Source organism: Sceloporus occidentalis, unplaced genomic scaffold (genome assembly GCF_023333645.1).
Source record: "Sceloporus occidentalis isolate IW3139 unplaced genomic scaffold, rSceOcc1.0.p SCAF_220, whole genome shotgun sequence".
Classification (NCBI taxonomy): Eukaryota; Metazoa; Chordata; class Lepidosauria; order Squamata; family Phrynosomatidae; genus Sceloporus; species Sceloporus occidentalis.
The window spans coordinates 834,282-852,324 of NW_028317200.1; the positions used below are offsets into that span (position 1 = coordinate 834,282).

Sequence of the window (18,043 nt, forward strand, 5' to 3'; positions counted from 1 at the left end):
TTGCTTTCAAAGGAAACAGCATCAGGCAACTTGGTATTTGTGAAGCCGATGGGTTCAGCACGCCACCATTGGGGAAAAAGAGTAGTAATCAGATTCCATCCCGAAGCCTTACCCCTAACCTTGTAACACAGCCCAAAGCATGTGTGCCAGGAACTTCTGGTGGCTGCAGCGGAAGGGGAAGTTGCGGGCCCCCGTAGGCAAAGCGGTGGGGGAGGAACAATCTTCAGCTTTTCTTTTCTTAAAGCAAACAAAATTGTTTCAGAGAAGCAAGCTCGCGCGCCGGTCACTAAGACTGCTGGAAGGTTTGTTTGAGCTGCCGCCTCATTTGAATACCCATGATGCACTGGGAAACGCCCCACCTTATTGTTAGTTTAATAAGACTTTAAAGCAGCCCAATATTAAATGGTTCCAATCCCTTTGCAATCGTGTTTTGCATGTGTTAAAGGTTCCAATGATCAGGCAAGAGCTGGGTGGGATTAATTAAACACACCTTAACCTCGAGGAGCACTGCCTGTGTCCGGGCCGTTGCCCTGCGGCGTGTTTGGGTATACTCTGGTTTCTCTTCAGACCGAATAAATCTTTCGCCTTTTACTAAAGATTTCCGTGGGGAGGAATGACCATGAGTCGTAACCAATTTTTTGATGCCTGGCGTTTGCTGGGCTTCTTTGCTGTTGTTAACGATAGATCAAAAAGATTGCTTGCTCTAGTCGCAAGATTTGCCCTGGCTGAGGACTGTGTTGCACCCAGAAGCGCAAAATATCCTGCCTGTGTCATGCTATGTACTGTTTGGGGTTGTAGAAATGCTTTAAGGAGGCAGGGTTAGACCACGCCCTCCAGACTCTATGCAAATAAGCCTGTGCATACGCTTTCAAACATGTTCCCAATTGTTCTTTATCGTAATACACAAACCAAACAACAAAAAACTGCCCTTAAATGTTTAACATTGAGGTCTCTGTTCCTCACATGTGCAGTTGTATTATTCATTTCCTCAAATAGCAACAGTGAAACATCTGGAAAAAGCACTCACCACGTGCTTAAGGGGCCGCTTTTCAGCATGGAAAAGACTAATGCGCCCTTTGTAGGTTCAGTGATCATAGCTTTTTTGCTATTTGTTTAAAAGCTTTCCGACACGAGTTGGGAAGCTCTATGCGTGTGGAAAGATCAGGTTGCAGACTTCGTTTTTGGCAAAATGTCTAGTCTGCTGCGTTTGGGTTGACTTTTGCCGCTCCAATGCCGCGCTGCGCTCCTTCTTTGTGGCGGTGCTGGGGAGTCCGGTCGTCCGTGCGCTGCCGCTAGGGAGCCTTTCGCTCGTTCGTCGCGAGGCATACAGACAGGTGAACTGTCCGAGATTTTGTGCGGTTTTAAAACGGAAACAATTTTGCTAGGTACTTTTTATAATCTTAGGTGCAAAATGTTGGCACTGGCGATGCTGCTTAAGACAAAAAGAAATTGAAGGCAATCAGGCTTTTTTGGTCTAAACACGCCACAATGGGGAAGGATTCTAAGCCTTACCTAACCCTAAACTGTCAACCGTAAACCATTAACAGTACTCCGACGCTAACTGTAACTGTGCCTCTTCAAAGCCATGAGCTTAACCCGCCCCTAACCCAAGCTCTATCACCAAACCTTTCCATGCTTAAGCGTTTCTAAGCGCTAACTTTGGAAAGGTGGTTTAATTAGAAAGATTTGATTTGTGGAAAAGATATATTTGCTTTCAAAGGAAACAGCATCAGGCAACTTGGTATTTGTGAAGCCGATGGGTTCAGCACGCCACCATTGGGGAAAAAGAGTAGTAATCAGATTCCATCCCGAAGCCTTACCCCTAACCTTGTAACACAGCCCAAAGCATGTGTGCCAGGAACTTCTGGTGGCTGCAGCGGAAGGGGAAGTTGCGGGCCCCCGTAGGCAAAGCGGTGGGGGAGGAACAATCTTCAGCTTTTCTTTTCTTAAAGCAAACAAAATTGTTTCAGAGAAGCAAGCTCGTGCCCCGGTCACTAAGACTGCTGGAAGGTTTGTTTGAGCTGCCGCCTCATTTGAATACCCATGATGCACTGGGAAACGCCCCACCTTATTGTTAGTTTAATAAGACTTTAAAGCAGCCCAATATTAAATGGTTCCAATCCCTTTGCAATCGTGTTTTGCATGTGTTAAAGGTTCCAATGATCAGGCAAGAGCTGGGTGGGATTAATTAAACACACCTTAACCTCGAGGAGCACTGCCTGTGTCCGGGCCGTTGCCCTGCGGCATGTTTGGGTATACTCTGGTTTCTCTTCAGACCGAATAAATCTTTCGCCTTTTACTAAAGATTTCCGTGGGGAGGAACGACCATGAGTCGTAACCAATTTCTTGATGCCTGGCGTTTGCTGGGCTTCTTTGCTGTTGTTAACGATAGATCAAAAAGATTGCTTGCTCTAGTCGCAAGCTTTGCCCTGGCTGAGGACTGTGTCGCACCCAGAAGCGCAAAATATCCTGCCTGTGTCATGCTATGTACTGTTTGGGGTTGTAGAAATGCTTTAAGGAGGCAGGGTTAGACCACGCCCTCCAGACTCTATGCAAATAAGCCTGTGCATACGCTTTCAAACATGTTCCCAATTGTTCTTTATCGTAATACACAAACCAAACAACAAAAAACTGCCCTTAAATGTTTAACATTGAGATCTCTGTTCCTCACATGTGCAGTTGTATTATTCATTTCCTCAAATAGCAACAGTGAAACATCTGGAAAAAGCACTCACCACGTGCTTAAGGGGCCGCTTTTCAGCATGGAAAAGACTAATGCGCCCTTTGTAGGTTCAGTGATCATAGCTTTTTTGCTGTTTGTTTCAAAGCTTTCCGACACGAGTTGGGAAGCTCTATGCGTGTGGAAAGATCAGGTTGCAGACTTCGTTTTTGGCAAAATGTCTAGTCTGCTGCGTTTGGGTTGACTTTTGGCGCTCCAATGCCGCGCTGCGCTCCTTCTTTGTGGCGGTGCTGGGGAGTCCGGTCGTCCGTGCGCTGCCGCTAGTGAGCCTTTCGCTCGTTCGTCGCGAGGCATACAGACAGGTGAACTGTCCGAGATTTTGTGCGGTTTTAAAACGGAAACAATTTTGCTAGGTACTTTTTATAATCTTAGGTGCAAAATGTTGGCACTGGCGATGCTGCTTAAGACAAAAAGAAATTGAAGGCAATCAGGCTTTTTTGGTCTAAACACGCCACAATGGGGAAGGATTCTAAGCCTTACCTAACCCTAAACTGTCAACCGTAAACCATTAACAGTACTCCGACGCTAACTGTAACTGTGCCTCTTCAAAGCCATGAGCTTAACCCGCCCCTAACCCAAGCTCTATCACCAAACCTTTCCATGCTTAAGCGTTTCTAAGCGCTAACTTTGGAAAGGTGGTTTAATTAGAAAGATTTGATTTGTGGAAAAGATATATTTGCTTTCAAAGGAAACAGCATCAGGCAACTTGGTATTTGTGAAGCCGATGGGTTCAGCACGCCACCATTGGGGAAAAAGAGTAGTAATCAGATTCCATCCCGAAGCCTTACCCCTAACCTTGTAACACAGCCCAAAGCATGTGTGCCAGGAACTTCTGGTGGCTGCAGCGGAAGGGGAAGTTGCGGGCCCCCGTAGGCAAAGCGGTGGGGGAGGAACAATCTTCAGCTTTTCTTTTCTTAAAGCAAACAAAATTGTTTCAGAGAAGCAAGCTCGCGCCCCGGTCACTAAGACTGCTGGAAGGTTTGTTTGAGCTGCCGCCTCATTTGAATACCCATGATGCACTGGGAAACGCCCCACCTTATTGTTAGTTTAATAAGACTTTAAAGCAGCCCAATATTAAATGGTTCCAATCCCTTTGCAATCGTGTTTTGCATGTGTTAAAGGTTCCAATGATCAGGCAAGAGCTGGGTGGGATTAATTAAACACACCTTAACCTCGAGGAGCACTGCCTGTGTCCGGGCCGTTGCCCTGCGGCGTGTTTGGGTATACTCTGGTTTCTCTTCAGACCGAATAAATCTTTCGCCTTTTACTAAAGATTTCCGTGGGGAGGAACGACCATGAGTCGTAACCAATTTTTTGATGCCTGGCGTTTGCTGGGCTTCTTTGCTGTTGTTAACGATAGATCAAAAAGATTGCTTGCTCTAGTCGCAAGCTTTGCCCTGGCTGAGGACTGTGTCGCACCCAGAAGCGCAAAATATCCTGCCTGTGTCATGCTATGTACTGTTTGGGGTTGTAGAAATGCTTAAAGGAGGCAGGGTTAGACCACGCCCTCCAGACTCTATGCAAATAAGCCTGTGCATACGCTTTCAAACATGTTCCCAATTGTTCTTTATCGTAATACACAAACCAAACAACAAAAAACTGCCCTTAAATGTTTAACATTGAGATCTCTGTTCCTCACATGTGCAGTTGTATTATTCATTTCCTCAAATAGCAACAGTGAAACATCTGGAAAAAGCACTCACCACGTGCTTAAGGGGCCGCTTTTCAGCATGGAAAAGACTAATGCGCCCTTTGTAGGTTCAGTGATCATAGCTTTTTTGCTGTTTGTTTCAAAGCTTTCCGACACGAGTTGGGAAGCTCTATGCGTGTGGAAAGATCAGGTTGCAGACTTCGTTTTTGGCAAAATGTCTAGTCTGCTGCGTTTGGGTTGACTTTTGCCGCTCCAATGCCGCGCTGCGCTCCTTCTTTGTGGCGGTGCTGGGGAGTCCGGTCGTCCGTGCGCTGCCGCTAGTGAGCCTTTCGCTCGTTCGTCGCGAGGCATACAGACAGGTGAACTGTCCGAGATTTTGTGCGGTTTTAAAACGGAAACAATTTTGCTAGGTACTTTTTATAATCTTAGGTGCAAAATGTTGGCACTGGCGATGCTGCTTAAGACAAAAAGAAATTGAAGGCAATCAGGCTTTTTTGGTGTTTGGGAAAAGGATGGGCTAAACACGCCACAATGGGGAAGGATTCTAAGCCTTACCTAACCCTAAACTGTCAACCGTAAACCATTAACAGTACTCCGACGCTAACTGTAACTGTGCCTCTTCAAAGCCATGAGCTTAACCCGCCCCTAACCCAAGCTCTATCACCAAACCTTTCCATGCTTAAGCGTTTCTAAGCGCTAACTTTGGAAAGGTGGTTTAATTAGAAAGATTTGATTTGTGGAAAAGATATATTTGCTTTCAAAGGAAACAGCATCAGGCAACTTGGTATTTGTGAAGCCGATGGGTTCAGCACGCCACCATTGGGGAAAAAGAGTAGTAATCAGATTCCATCCCGAAGCCTTACCCCTAACCTTGTAACACAGCCCAAAGCATGTGTGCCAGGAACTTCTGGTGGCTGCAGCGGAAGGGGAAGTTGCGGGCCCCCGTAGGCAAAGCGGTGGGGGAGGAACAATCTTCAGCTTTTCTTTTCTTAAAGCAAACAAAATTGTTTCAGAGAAGCAAGCACGCGCCCCGGTCACTAAGACTGCTGGAAGGTTTGTTTGAGCTGCCGCCTCATTTGAATACCCATGATGCACTGGGAAACGCCCCACCTTATTGTTAGTTTAATAAGACTTTAAAGCAGCCCAATATTAAATGGTTCCAATCCCTTTGCAATCGTGTTTTGCATGTGTTAAAGGTTCCAATGATCAGGCAAGAGCTGGGTGGGATTAATTAAACACACCTTAACATCGAGGAGCACTGCCTGTGTCCGGGCCGTTGCCCTGCGGCATGTTTGGGTACACTCTGGTTTCTCTTCAGACCGAATAAATCTTTCGCCTTTTACTAAAGATTTCCGTGGGGAGGAACGACCATGAGTCGTAACCAATTTTTTGATGCCTGGCGTTTGCTGGGCTTCTTTGCTGTTGTTAACGATAGATCAAAAAGATTGCTTGCTCTAGTCGCAAGCTTTCCCCTGGCTGAGGACTGTGTCGCACCCAGAAGCGCAAAATATCCTGCCTGTGTCATGCTATGTACTGTTTGGGGTTGTAGAAATGCTTTAAGGAGGCAGGGTTAGACCACGCCCTCCAGACTCTATGCAAATAAGCCTGTGCATACGCTTTCAAACATGTTCCCAATTGTTCTTTATCATAATACACAAACCAAACAACAAAAAACTGCCCTTAAATGTTTAACATTGAGATCTCTGTTCCTCACATGTGCAGTTGTATTATTCATTTCCTCAAATAGCAACAGTGAAACATCTGGAAAAAGCACTCACCACGTGCTTAAGGGGCCGCTTTTCAGCATGGAAAAGACTAATGCGCCCTTTGTAGGTTCAGTGATCATAGCTTTTTTGCTATTTGTTTAAAAGCTTTCCGACACGAGTCGGGAAGCTCTATGCGTGTGGAAAGATCAGGTTGCAGACTTCGTTTTTGGCAAAATGTCTAGTCTGCTGCGTTTGGGTTGACTTTTGCCGCTCCAATGCCGCGCTGCGCTCCTTCTTTGTGGCGGTGCTGGGGAGTCCGGTCGTCCGTGCGCTGCCGCTAGTGAGCCTTTCGCTCGTTCGTCGCGAGGCATACAGACAGGTGAACTGTCCGAGATTTTGTGCGGTTTTAAAACGGAAACAATTTTGCTAGGTACTTTTTATAATCTTAGGTGCAAAATGTTGGCACTGGCGATGCTGCTTAAGACAAAAAGAAATTGAAGGCAATCAGGCTTTTTTGGTGTTTGGGAAAAGGATGGGCTAAACACGCCACAATGGGGAAGGATTCTAAGCCTTACCTAACCCTAAACTGTCAACCGTAAACCATTAACAGTACTCCGACGCTAACTGTAACTGTGCCTCTTCAAAGCCATGAGCTTAACCCGCCCCTAACCCAAGCTCTATCACCAAACCTTTCCATGCTTAAGCGTTTCTAAGCGCTAACTTTGGAAAGGTGGTTTAATTAGAAAGATTTGATTTGTGGAAAAGATATATTTGCTTTCAAAGGAAACAGCATCAGGCAACTTGGTATTTGTGAAGCCGATGGGTTCAGCACGCCACCATTGGGGAAAAAGAGTAGTAATCAGATTCCATCCCGAAGCCTTACCCCTAACCTTGTAACACAGCCCAAAGCATGTGTGCCAGGAACTTCTGGTGGCTGCAGCGGAAGGGGAAGTTGCGGGCCCCCGTAGGCAAAGCGGTGGGGGAGGTACAATCTTCAGCTTTTCTTTTCTTAAAGCAAACAAAATTGTTTCAGAGAAGCAAGCTCGCGCCCCGGTCACTAAGACTGCTGGAAGGTTTGTTTGAGCTGCCGCCTCATTTGAATACCCATGATGCACTGGGAAACGCCCCACCTTATTGTTAGTTTAATAAGACTTTAAAGCAGCCCAATATTAAATGGTTCCAATCCCTTTGCAATCGTGTTTTGCATGTGTTAAAGGTTCCAATGATCAGGCAAGAGCTGGGTGGGATTAATTAAACACACCTTAACCTCGAGGAGCACTGCCTGTGTCCGGGCCGTTGCCCTGCGGCATGTTTGGGTATACTCTGGTTTCTCTTCAGACCGAATAAATCTTTCGCCTTTTACTAAAGATTTCCGTGGGGAGGAACGACCATGAGTCGTAACCAATTTCTTGATGCCTGGCGTTTGCTGGGCTTCTTTGCTGTTGTTAACGATAGATCAAAAAGATTGCTTGCTCTAGTCGCAAGCTTTGCCCTGGCTGAGGACTGTGTCGCACCCAGAAGCGCAAAATATCCTGCCTGTGTCATGCTATGTACTGTTTGGGGTTGTAGAAATGCTTTAAGGAGGCAGGGTTAGACCACGCCCTCCAGACTCTATGCAAATAAGCCTGTGCATACGCTTTCAAACATGTTCCCAATTGTTCTTTATCGTAATACACAAACCAAACAACAAAAAACTGCCCTTAAATGTTTAACATTGAGATCTCTGTTCCTCACATGTGCAGTTGTATTATTCATTTCCTCAAATAGCAACAGTGAAACATCTGGAAAAAGCACTCACCACGTGCTTAAGGGGCCGCTTTTCAGCATGGAAAAGACTAATGCGCCCTTTGTAGGTTCAGTGATCATAGCTTTTTTGCTATTTGTTTAAAAGCTTTCCGACACGAGTTGGGAAGCTCTATGCGTGTGGGAAGATCAGGTTGCAGACTTCGTTTTTGGCAAAATGTCTAGTCTGCTGCGTTTGGGTTGACTTTTGCCGCTCCAATGCCGCGCTGCGCTCCTTCTTTGTGGCGGTGCTGGGGAGTCCGGTCGTCCGTGCGCTGCCGCTAGTGAGCCTTTCGCTCGTTCGTCGCGAGGCATACAGACAGGTGAACTGTCCGAGATTTTGTGCGGTTTTAAAACGGAAACAATTTTGCTAGGTACTTTTTATAATCTTAGGTGCAAAATGTTGGCACTGGCGATGCTGCTTAAGACAAAAAGAAATTGAAGGCAATCAGGCTTTTTTGGTGTTTGGGAAAAGGATGGGCTAAACACGCCACAATGGGGAAGGATTCTAAGCCTTACCTAACCCTAAACTGTCAACCGTAAACCATTAACAGTACTCCGACGCTAACTGTAACTGTGCCTCTTCAAAGCCATGAGCTTAACCCGCCCCTAACCCAAGCTCTATCACCAAACCTTTCCATGCTTAAGCGTTTCTAAGCGCTAACTTTGGAAAGGTGGTTTAATTAGAAAGATTTGATTTGTGGAAAAGATATATTTGCTTTCAAAGGAAACAGCATCAGGCAACTTGGTATTTGTGAAGCCGATGGGTTCAGCACGCCACCATTGGGGAAAAAGAGTAGTAATCAGATTCCATCCCGAAGCCTTACCCCTAACCTTGTAACACAGCCCAAAGCATGTGTGCCAGGAACTTCTGGTGGCTGCAGCGGAAGGGGAAGTTGCGGGCCCCCGTAGGCAAAGCGGTGGGGGAGGTACAATCTTCAGCTTTTCTTTTCTTAAAGCAAACAAAATTGTTTCAGAGAAGCAAGCTCGCGCCCCGGTCACTAAGACTGCTGGAAGGTTTGTTTGAGCTGCCGCCTCATTTGAATACCCATGATGCACTGGGAAACGCCCCACCTTATTGTTAGTTTAATAAGACTTTAAAGCAGCCCAATATTAAATGGTTCCAATCCCTTTGCAATCGTGTTTTGCATGTGTTAAAGGTTCCAATGATCAGGCAAGAGCTGGGTGGGATTAATTAAACACACCTTAACATCGAGGAGCACTGCCTGTGTCCGGGCCGTTGCCCTGCGGCATGTTTGGGTATACTCTGGTTTCTCTTCAGACCGAATAAATCTTTTGCCTTTTACTAAAGATTTCCGTGGGGAGGAACGACCATGAGTCGTAACCAATTTTTTGATGCCTGGCGTTTGCTGGGCTTCTTTGCTGTTGTTAACGATAGATCAAAAAGATTGCTTGCTCTAGTCGCAAGCTTTGCCCTGGCTGAGGACTGTGTCGCACCCAGAAGCGCAAAATATCCTGCCTGTGTCATGCTATGTACTGTTTGGGGTTGTAGAAATGCTTTAAGGAGGCAGGGTTAGACCACGCCCTCCAGACTCTATGCAAATAAGCCTGTGCATACGCTTTCAAACATGTTCCCAATTGTTCTTTATCATAATACACAAACCAAACAACAAAAAACTGCCCTTAAATGTTTAACATTGAGATCTCTGTTCCTCACATGTGCAGTTGTATTATTCATTTCCTCAAATAGCAACAGTGAAACATCTGGAAAAAGCACTCACCACGTGCTTAAGGGGCCGCTTTTCAGCATGGAAAAGACTAATGCGCCCTTTGTAGGTTCAGTGATCATAGCTTTTTTGCTATTTGTTTAAAAGCTTTCCGACACGAGTTGGGAAGCTCTATGCGTGTGGAAAGATCAGGTTGCAGACTTCGTTTTTGGCAAAATGTCTAGTCTGCTGCGTTTGGGTTGACTTTTGCCGCTCCAATGCCGCGCTGCGCTCCTTCTTTGTGGCGGTGCTGGGGAGTCCGGTTGTCCGTGTGCTGCCGCTAGGGAGCCTTTCGCTCGTTCGTCGCGAGGCATACAGACAGGTGAACTGTCCGAGATTTTGTGCGGTTTTAAAACGGAAACAATTTTGCTAGGTACTTTTTATAATCTTAGGTGCAAAATGTTGGCACTGGCGATGCTGCTTAAGACAAAAAGAAATTGAAGGCAATCAGGCTTTTTTGGTGTTTGGGAAAAGGATGGGCTAAACACGCCACAATGGGGAAGGATTCTAAGCCTTACCTAACCCTAAACTGTCAACCGTAAACCATTAACAGTACTCCGACGCTAACTGTAACTGTGCCTCTTCAAAGCCATGAGCTTAACCCGCCCCTAACCCAAGCTCTATCACCAAACCTTTCCATGCTTAAGCGTTTCTAAGCGCTAACTTTGGAAAGGTGGTTTAATTAGAAAGATTTGATTTGTGGAAAAGATATATTTGCTTTCAAAGGAAACAGCATCAGGCAACTTGGTATTTGTGAAGCCGATGGGTTCAGCACGCCACCATTGGGGAAAAAGAGTAGTAATCAGATTCCATCCCGAAGCCTTACCCCTAACCTTGTAACACAGCCCAAAGCATGTGTGCCAGGAACTTCTGGTGGCTGCAGCGGAAGGGGAAGTTGCGGGCCCCCGTAGGCAAAGCGGTGGGGGAGGAACAATCTTCAGCTTTTCTTTTCTTAAAGCAAACAAAATTGTTTCAGAGAAGCAAGCTCGCGCCCCGGTCACTAAGACTGCTGGAAGGTTTGTTTGAGCTGCCGCCTCATTTGAATACCCATGATGCACTGGGAAACGCCCCACCTTATTGTTAGTTTAATAAGACTTTAAAGCAGCCCAATATTAAATGGTTCCAATCCCTTTGCAATCGTGTTTTGCATGTGTTAAAGGTTCCAATGATCAGGCAAGAGCTGGGTGGGATTAATTAAACACACCTTAACCTCGAGGAGCACTGCCTGTGTCCGGGCCGTTGCCCTGCGGCATGTTTGGGTATACTCTGGTTTCTCTTCAGACCGAATAAATCTTTCGCCTTTTACTAAAGATTTCCGTGGGGAGGAACGACCATGAGTCGTAACCAATTTCTTGATGCCTGGCGTTTGCTGGGCTTCTTTGCTGTTGTTAACGATAGATCAAAAAGATTGCTTGCTCTAGTCGCAAGCTTTGCCCTGGCTGAGGACTGTGTCGCACCCAGAAGCGCAAAATATCCTGCCTGTGTCATGCTATGTACTGTTTGGGGTTGTAGAAATGCTTTAAGGAGGCAGGGTTAGACCACGCCCTCCAGACTCTATGCAAATAAGCCTGTGCATACGCTTTCAAACATGTTCCCAATTGTTCTTTATCGTAATACACAAACCAAACAACAAAAAACTGCCCTTAAATGTTTAACATTGAGATCTCTGTTCCTCACATGTGCAGTTGTATTATTCATTTCCTCAAATAGCAACAGTGAAACATCTGGAAAAAGCACTCACCACGTGCTTAAGGGGCCGCTTTTCAGCATGGAAAAGACTAATGCGCCCTTTGTAGGTTCAGTGATCATAGCTTTTTTGCTATTTGTTTAAAAGCTTTCCGACACGAGTTGGGAAGCTCTATGCGTGTGGGAAGATCAGGTTGCAGACTTCGTTTTTGGCAAAATGTCTAGTCTGCTGCGTTTGGGTTGACTTTTGCCGCTCCAATGCCGCGCTGCGCTCCTTCTTTGTGGCGGTGCTGGGGAGTCCGGTCGTCCGTGCGCTGCCGCTAGTGAGCCTTTCGCTCGTTCGTCGCGAGGCATACAGACAGGTGAACTGTCCGAGATTTTGTGCGGTTTTAAAACGGAAACAATTTTGCTAGGTACTTTTTATAATCTTAGGTGCAAAATGTTGGCACTGGCGATGCTGCTTAAGACAAAAAGAAATTGAAGGCAATCAGGCTTTTTTGGTGTTTGGGAAAAGGATGGGCTAAACACGCCACAATGGGGAAGGATTCTAAGCCTTACCTAACCCTAAACTGTCAACCGTAAACCATTAACAGTACTCCGACGCTAACTGTAACTGTGCCTCTTCAAAGCCATGAGCTTAACCCGCCCCTAACCCAAGCTCTATCACCAAACCTTTCCATGCTTAAGCGTTTCTAAGCGCTAACTTTGGAAAGGTGGTTTAATTAGAAAGATTTGATTTGTGGAAAAGATATATTTGCTTTCAAAGGAAACAGCATCAGGCAACTTGGTATTTGTGAAGCCGATGGGTTCAGCACGCCACCATTGGGGAAAAAGAGTAGTAATCAGATTCCATCCCGAAGCCTTACCCCTAACCTTGTAACACAGCCCAAAGCATGTGTGCCAGGAACTTCTGGTGGCTGCAGCGGAAGGGGAAGTTGCGGGCCCCCGTAGGCAAAGCGGTGGGGGAGGTACAATCTTCAGCTTTTCTTTTCTTAAAGCAAACAAAATTGTTTCAGAGAAGCAAGCTCGCGCCCCGGTCACTAAGACTGCTGGAAGGTTTGTTTGAGCTGCCGCCTCATTTGAATACCCATGATGCACTGGGAAACGCCCCACCTTATTGTTAGTTTAATAAGACTTTAAAGCAGCCCAATATTAAATGGTTCCAATCCCTTTGCAATCGTGTTTTGCATGTGTTAAAGGTTCCAATGATCAGGCAAGAGCTGGGTGGGATTAATTAAACACACCTTAACATCGAGGAGCACTGCCTGTGTCCGGGCCGTTGCCCTGCGGCATGTTTGGGTATACTCTGGTTTCTCTTCAGACCGAATAAATCTTTTGCCTTTTACTAAAGATTTCCGTGGGGAGGAACGACCATGAGTCGTAACCAATTTTTTGATGCCTGGCGTTTGCTGGGCTTCTTTGCTGTTGTTAACGATAGATCAAAAAGATTGCTTGCTCTAGTCGCAAGCTTTGCCCTGGCTGAGGACTGTGTCGCACCCAGAAGCGCAAAATATCCTGCCTGTGTCATGCTATGTACTGTTTGGGGTTGTAGAAATGCTTTAAGGAGGCAGGGTTAGACCACGCCCTCCAGACTCTATGCAAATAAGCCTGTGCATACGCTTTCAAACATGTTCCCAATTGTTCTTTATCATAATACACAAACCAAACAACAAAAAACTGCCCTTAAATGTTTAACATTGAGATCTCTGTTCCTCACATGTGCAGTTGTATTATTCATTTCCTCAAATAGCAACAGTGAAACATCTGGAAAAAGCACTCACCACGTGCTTAAGGGGCCGCTTTTCAGCATGGAAAAGACTAATGCGCCCTTTGTAGGTTCAGTGATCATAGCTTTTTTGCTATTTGTTTAAAAGCTTTCCGACACGAGTTGGGAAGCTCTATGCGTGTGGAAAGATCAGGTTGCAGACTTCGTTTTTGGCAAAATGTCTAGTCTGCTGCGTTTGGGTTGACTTTTGCCGCTCCAATGCCGCGCTGCGCTCCTTCTTTGTGGCGGTGCTGGGGAGTCCGGTTGTCCGTGTGCTGCCGCTAGGGAGCCTTTCGCTCGTTCGTCGCGAGGCATACAGACAGGTGAACTGTCCGAGATTTTGTGCGGTTTTAAAACGGAAACAATTTTGCTAGGTACTTTTTATAATCTTAGGTGCAAAATGTTGGCACTGGCGATGCTGCTTAAGACAAAAAGAAATTGAAGGCAATCAGGCTTTTTTGGTGTTTGGGAAAAGGATGGGCTAAACACGCCACAATGGGGAAGGATTCTAAGCCTTACCTAACCCTAAACTGTCAACCGTAAACCATTAACAGTACTCCGACGCTAACTGTAACTGTGCCTCTTCAAAGCCATGAGCTTAACCCGCCCCTAACCCAAGCTCTATCACCAAACCTTTCCATGCTTAAGCGTTTCTAAGCGCTAACTTTGGAAAGGTGGTTTAATTAGAAAGATTTGATTTGTGGAAAAGATATATTTGCTTTCAAAGGAAACAGCATCAGGCAACTTGGTATTTGTGAAGCCGATGGGTTCAGCACGCCACCATTGGGGAAAAAGAGTAGTAATCAGATTCCATCCCGAAGCCTTACCCCTAACCTTGTAACACAGCCCAAAGCATGTGTGCCAGGAACTTCTGGTGGCTGCAGCGGAAGGGGAAGTTGCGGGCCCCCGTAGGCAAAGCGGTGGGGGAGGAACAATCTTCAGCTTTTCTTTTCTTAAAGCAAACAAAATTGTTTCAGAGAAGCAAGCTCGCGCCCCGGTCACTAAGACTGCTGGAAGGTTTGTTTGAGCTGCCGCCTCATTTGAATACCCATGATGCACTGGGAAACGCCCCACCTTATTGTTAGTTTAATAAGACTTTAAAGCAGCCCAATATTAAATGGTTCCAATCCCTTTGCAATCGTGTTTTGCATGTGTTAAAGGTTCCAATGATCAGGCAAGAGCTGGGTGGGATTAATTAAACACACCTTAACCTCGAGGAGCACTGCCTGTGTCCGGGCCGTTGCCCTGCGGCATGTTTGGGTATACTCTGGTTTCTCTTCAGACAGAATAAATCTTTCGCCTTTTACTAAAGATTTCCGTGGGGAGGAACGACCATGAGTCGTAACCAATTTCTTGATGCCTGGCGTTTGCTGGGCTTCTTTGCTGTTGTTAACGATAGATCAAAAAGATTGCTTGCTCTAGTCGCAAGCTTTGCCCTGGCTGAGGACTGTGTCGCACCCAGAAGCGCAAAATATCCTGCCTGTGTCATGCTATGTACTGTTTGGGGTTGTAGAAATGCTTTAAGGAGGCAGGGTTAGACCACGCCCTCCAGACTCTATGCAAATAAGCCTGTGCATACGCTTTCAAACATGTTCCCAATTGTTCTTTATCATAATACACAAACCAAACAACAAAAAACTGCCCTTAAATGTTTAACATTGAGGTCTCTGTTCCTCACATGTGCAGTTGTATTATTCATTTCCTCAAATAGCAACAGTGAAACATCTGGAAAAAGCACTCACCACGTGCTTAAGGGGCCGCTTTTCAGCATGGAAAAGACTAATGCGCCCTTTGTAGGTTCAGTGATCATAGCTTTTTTGCTATTTGTTTAAAAGCTTTCCGACACGAGTTGGGAAGCTCTATGCGTGTGGGAAGATCAGGTTGCAGACTTCGTTTTTGGCAAAATGTCTAGTCTGCTGCGTTTGGGTTGACTTTTGCCGCTCCAATGCCGCGCTGCGCTCCTTCTTTGTGGCGGTGCTGGGGAGTCCGGTCGTCCGTGCGCTGCCGCTAGTGAGCCTTTCGCTCGTTCGTCGCGAGGCATACAGACAGGTGAACTGTCCGAGATTTTGTGCGGTTTTAAAACGGAAACAATTTTGCTAGGTACTTTTTATAATCTTAGGTGCAAAATGTTGGCACTGGCGATGCTGCTTAAGACAAAAAGAAATTGAAGGCAATCAGGCTTTTTTGGTGTTTGGGAAAAGGATGGGCTAAACACGCCACAATGGGGAAGGATTCTAAGCCTTACCTAACCCTAAACTGTCAACCGTAAACCATTAACAGTACTCCGACGCTAACTGTAACTGTGCCTCTTCAAAGCCATGAGCTTAACCCGCCCCTAACCCAAGCTCTATCACCAAACCTTTCCATGCTTAAGCGTTTCTAAGCGCTAACTTTGGAAAAGTGGTTTAATTAGAAAGATTTGATTTGTGGAAAAGATATATTTGCTTTCAAAGGAAACAGCATCAGGCAACTTGGTATTTGTGAAGCCGATGGGTTCAGCACGCCACCATTGGGGAAAAAGAGTAGTAATCAGATTCCATCCCGAAGCCTTACCCCTAACCTTGTAACACAGCCCAAAGCATGTGTGCCAGGAACTTCTGGTGGCTGCAGCGGAAGGGGAAGTTGCGGGCCCCCGTAGGCAAAGCGGTGGGGGAGGAACAATCTTCAGCTTTTCTTTTCTTAAAGCAAACAAAATTGTTTCAGAGAAGCAAGCTCGCGCCCCGGTCACTAAGACTGCTGGAAGGTTTGTTTGAGCTGCCGCCTCATTTGAATACCCATGATGCACTGGGAAACGCCCCACCTTATTGTTAGTTTAATAAGACTTTAAAGCAGCCCAATATTAAATAGTTCCAATCCCTTTGCAATCGTGTTTTGCATGTGTTAAAGGTTCCAATGATCAGGCAAGAGCTGGGTGGGATTAATTAAACACACCTTAACATCGAGGAGCACTGCCTGTGTCCGGGCCGTTGCCCTGCGGCATGTTTGGGTATACTCTGGTTTCTCTTCAGACCGAATAAATCTTTCGCCTTTTACTAAAGATTTCCGTGGGGAGGAACGACCATGAGTCGTAACCAATTTTTTGATGCCTGGCGTTTGCTGGGCTTCTTTGCTGTTGTTAACGATAGATCAAAAAGATTGCTTGCTCTAGTCGCAAGCTTTGCCCTGGCTGAGGACTGTGTCGCACCCAGAAGCGCAAAATATCCTGCCTGTGTCATGCTATGTACTGTTTGGGGTTGTAGAAATGCTTTAAGGAGGCAGGGTTAGACCACGCCCTCCAGACTCTATGCAAATAAGCCTGTGCATACGCTTTCAAACATGTTCCCAATTGTTCTTTATCATAATACACAAACCAAACAACAAAAAACTGCCCTTAAATGTTTAACATTGAGATCTCTGTTCCTCACATGTGCAGTTGTATTATTCATTTCCTCAAATAGCAACAGTGAAACATCTGGAAAAAGCACTCACCACGTGCTTAAGGGGCCGCTTTTCAGCATGGAAAAGACTAATGCGGTGCTCATAAATCTCCAGCTGGAGGGATGAAATCCAGAATTTCGTCGGAGAGGACGTGATGGTGTGACGTGACGTGACGGCGTGGTGCCGAGTGCCGAGTGCAGGAGGGGAGCGATGGAGATCTTTGAGCGGACGAGAGGTCGGAGGGTTGATGCCCCGAATCTAACCGTGCCGGGACCTTATTCGCGGTCATCGGGATGATTGCGAGATCCCTTCTCCCCCTGTCCCACTGTCCCTCCTCGGAAGCGTTTTCTGTTGCGTCGGCGAGGAGTTGACGAGATCGGAGGAGGCGGAGTCCCTGCGTCGCTGTGTGGCTGCGTCTGGCAGTAGAATGAAGCCGGGGAACAGGAGGAACAGGAGGAGAGAAAAAAAGGGGAAAAAAAAAACATGAAATGAGGATTCATAATCGGGGCTCGATTGCTTCGATCCGAAAGCCGCTCAATTTAATTCAATTAAATTCAACTTACGCCTCTCACCACCCTCCTTTTTTTTTTTTTTTTACATCCGAGGCTGGGCTGGGCTATATAAGGAGATAAACGTATAAAATACATGTGGTTGAGCGTTAGGAACCACTGAAAATCTCCAAAGGAGAAATAAGAAGCGGGAATTAAAGAAAAAATAAAGAAGAAATAATTAACCAACAATCAACAAACTTTATACTAACTTCTAAACCGTGAGTAACACTAAAAAAAAAATTTTTTATATTTTTTTTTTCTAATATAAGTGATCATTTATCATGTAAAGAAAAACTTACTCACGGTAATATATAAAAGAGATCTGGATATATTAAATGATTTATTTTGGCTTATATTTGCCTAGATAAGGAGATGATGAAATGTGTATATATATATATATATATACATGGGATACATATAATAGTTGGAGGGGTGGTGAGGTGGCACTGATCTCTTTTAAAGGCTACATTTATTCTGAATTATATCATAATAAATTCAACGACAAGTTTTATAGAAAAGAATATGGAGGATCATAGGAGGATACATGAAAATTAAGTGTTAAAGAACTCATACATTGGACTTTGAATAAAATAAGAGACTGATAACCGCTATCCAGAGCATGTAATGAACTATTTTTATTATATTTGCAACATTAATCTTGTTATTGCTTGGAATATAAAGGAACTCATTATAAGATTAGTAATGATTACACTTTTTTCACATGACAGATACAATCTTAAATTATATTGAATAAAACACCCGGAAGGAATTAGCCGATTTTCCCTCTAATTCAATAAAGCGGAAAACAGTGATGGGTCCAAAAAAAGAAAAGGAGAAGGAAAAGAAACAAGATAAAAATAAACCGATTAATGATTTCTATTCTCCCAAGTCACTTAATACTGATTGCACTCCAATTAATAGAAGATTAACCCTGGAGGGACGCAGAGAATCAACCCAATTGGGTAAAGATTCAATTCAAAGCATTGAGGAGGAGACACTCCCAGAATTAATTAACAAT

At 45.3% G+C, this 18,043-nt stretch overlaps 10 non-coding genes across 10 annotated transcripts; all 10 read left to right on the plus strand.

Annotated features, from left to right (window-relative positions):
- Window positions 1-547: 547 nt before the first annotated feature.
- LOC149277218 (U5 spliceosomal RNA) lies at window positions 548-662 on the plus strand. Its single transcript, XR_016279193.1, has one exon. It is a non-coding gene; the product is annotated as a U5 spliceosomal RNA (small nuclear RNA).
- Window positions 663-2,255: 1,593 nt separating this feature from the next.
- Window positions 2,256-2,370, plus strand: LOC149277219 (U5 spliceosomal RNA). Its single transcript, XR_016279229.1, has one exon. It is a non-coding gene; the product is annotated as a U5 spliceosomal RNA (small nuclear RNA).
- Window positions 2,371-3,963: 1,593 nt separating this feature from the next.
- Window positions 3,964-4,078, plus strand: LOC149277220 (U5 spliceosomal RNA). Its single transcript, XR_016279112.1, has one exon. It is a non-coding gene; the product is annotated as a U5 spliceosomal RNA (small nuclear RNA).
- A 1,611-nt stretch (window positions 4,079-5,689) lies between these two features.
- On the plus strand, window positions 5,690-5,804 carry LOC149277221 (U5 spliceosomal RNA). The gene has a single exon (XR_016279153.1). It is a non-coding gene; the product is annotated as a U5 spliceosomal RNA (small nuclear RNA).
- Window positions 5,805-7,415: 1,611 nt separating this feature from the next.
- On the plus strand, window positions 7,416-7,530 carry LOC149277222 (U5 spliceosomal RNA). The gene has a single exon (XR_016279230.1). It is a non-coding gene; the product is annotated as a U5 spliceosomal RNA (small nuclear RNA).
- A 1,611-nt stretch (window positions 7,531-9,141) lies between these two features.
- On the plus strand, window positions 9,142-9,256 carry LOC149277223 (U5 spliceosomal RNA). Its single transcript, XR_016279144.1, has one exon. It is a non-coding gene; the product is annotated as a U5 spliceosomal RNA (small nuclear RNA).
- Window positions 9,257-10,867: 1,611 nt separating this feature from the next.
- LOC149277224 (U5 spliceosomal RNA) lies at window positions 10,868-10,982 on the plus strand. Its single transcript, XR_016279232.1, has one exon. It is a non-coding gene; the product is annotated as a U5 spliceosomal RNA (small nuclear RNA).
- Window positions 10,983-12,593: 1,611 nt separating this feature from the next.
- Window positions 12,594-12,708, plus strand: LOC149277225 (U5 spliceosomal RNA). Its single transcript, XR_016279145.1, has one exon. It is a non-coding gene; the product is annotated as a U5 spliceosomal RNA (small nuclear RNA).
- A 1,611-nt stretch (window positions 12,709-14,319) lies between these two features.
- Window positions 14,320-14,434, plus strand: LOC149277226 (U5 spliceosomal RNA). The gene has a single exon (XR_016279272.1). It is a non-coding gene; the product is annotated as a U5 spliceosomal RNA (small nuclear RNA).
- A 1,611-nt stretch (window positions 14,435-16,045) lies between these two features.
- On the plus strand, window positions 16,046-16,160 carry LOC149277227 (U5 spliceosomal RNA). Its single transcript, XR_016279113.1, has one exon. It is a non-coding gene; the product is annotated as a U5 spliceosomal RNA (small nuclear RNA).
- Window positions 16,161-18,043: the final 1,883 nt, after the last annotated feature.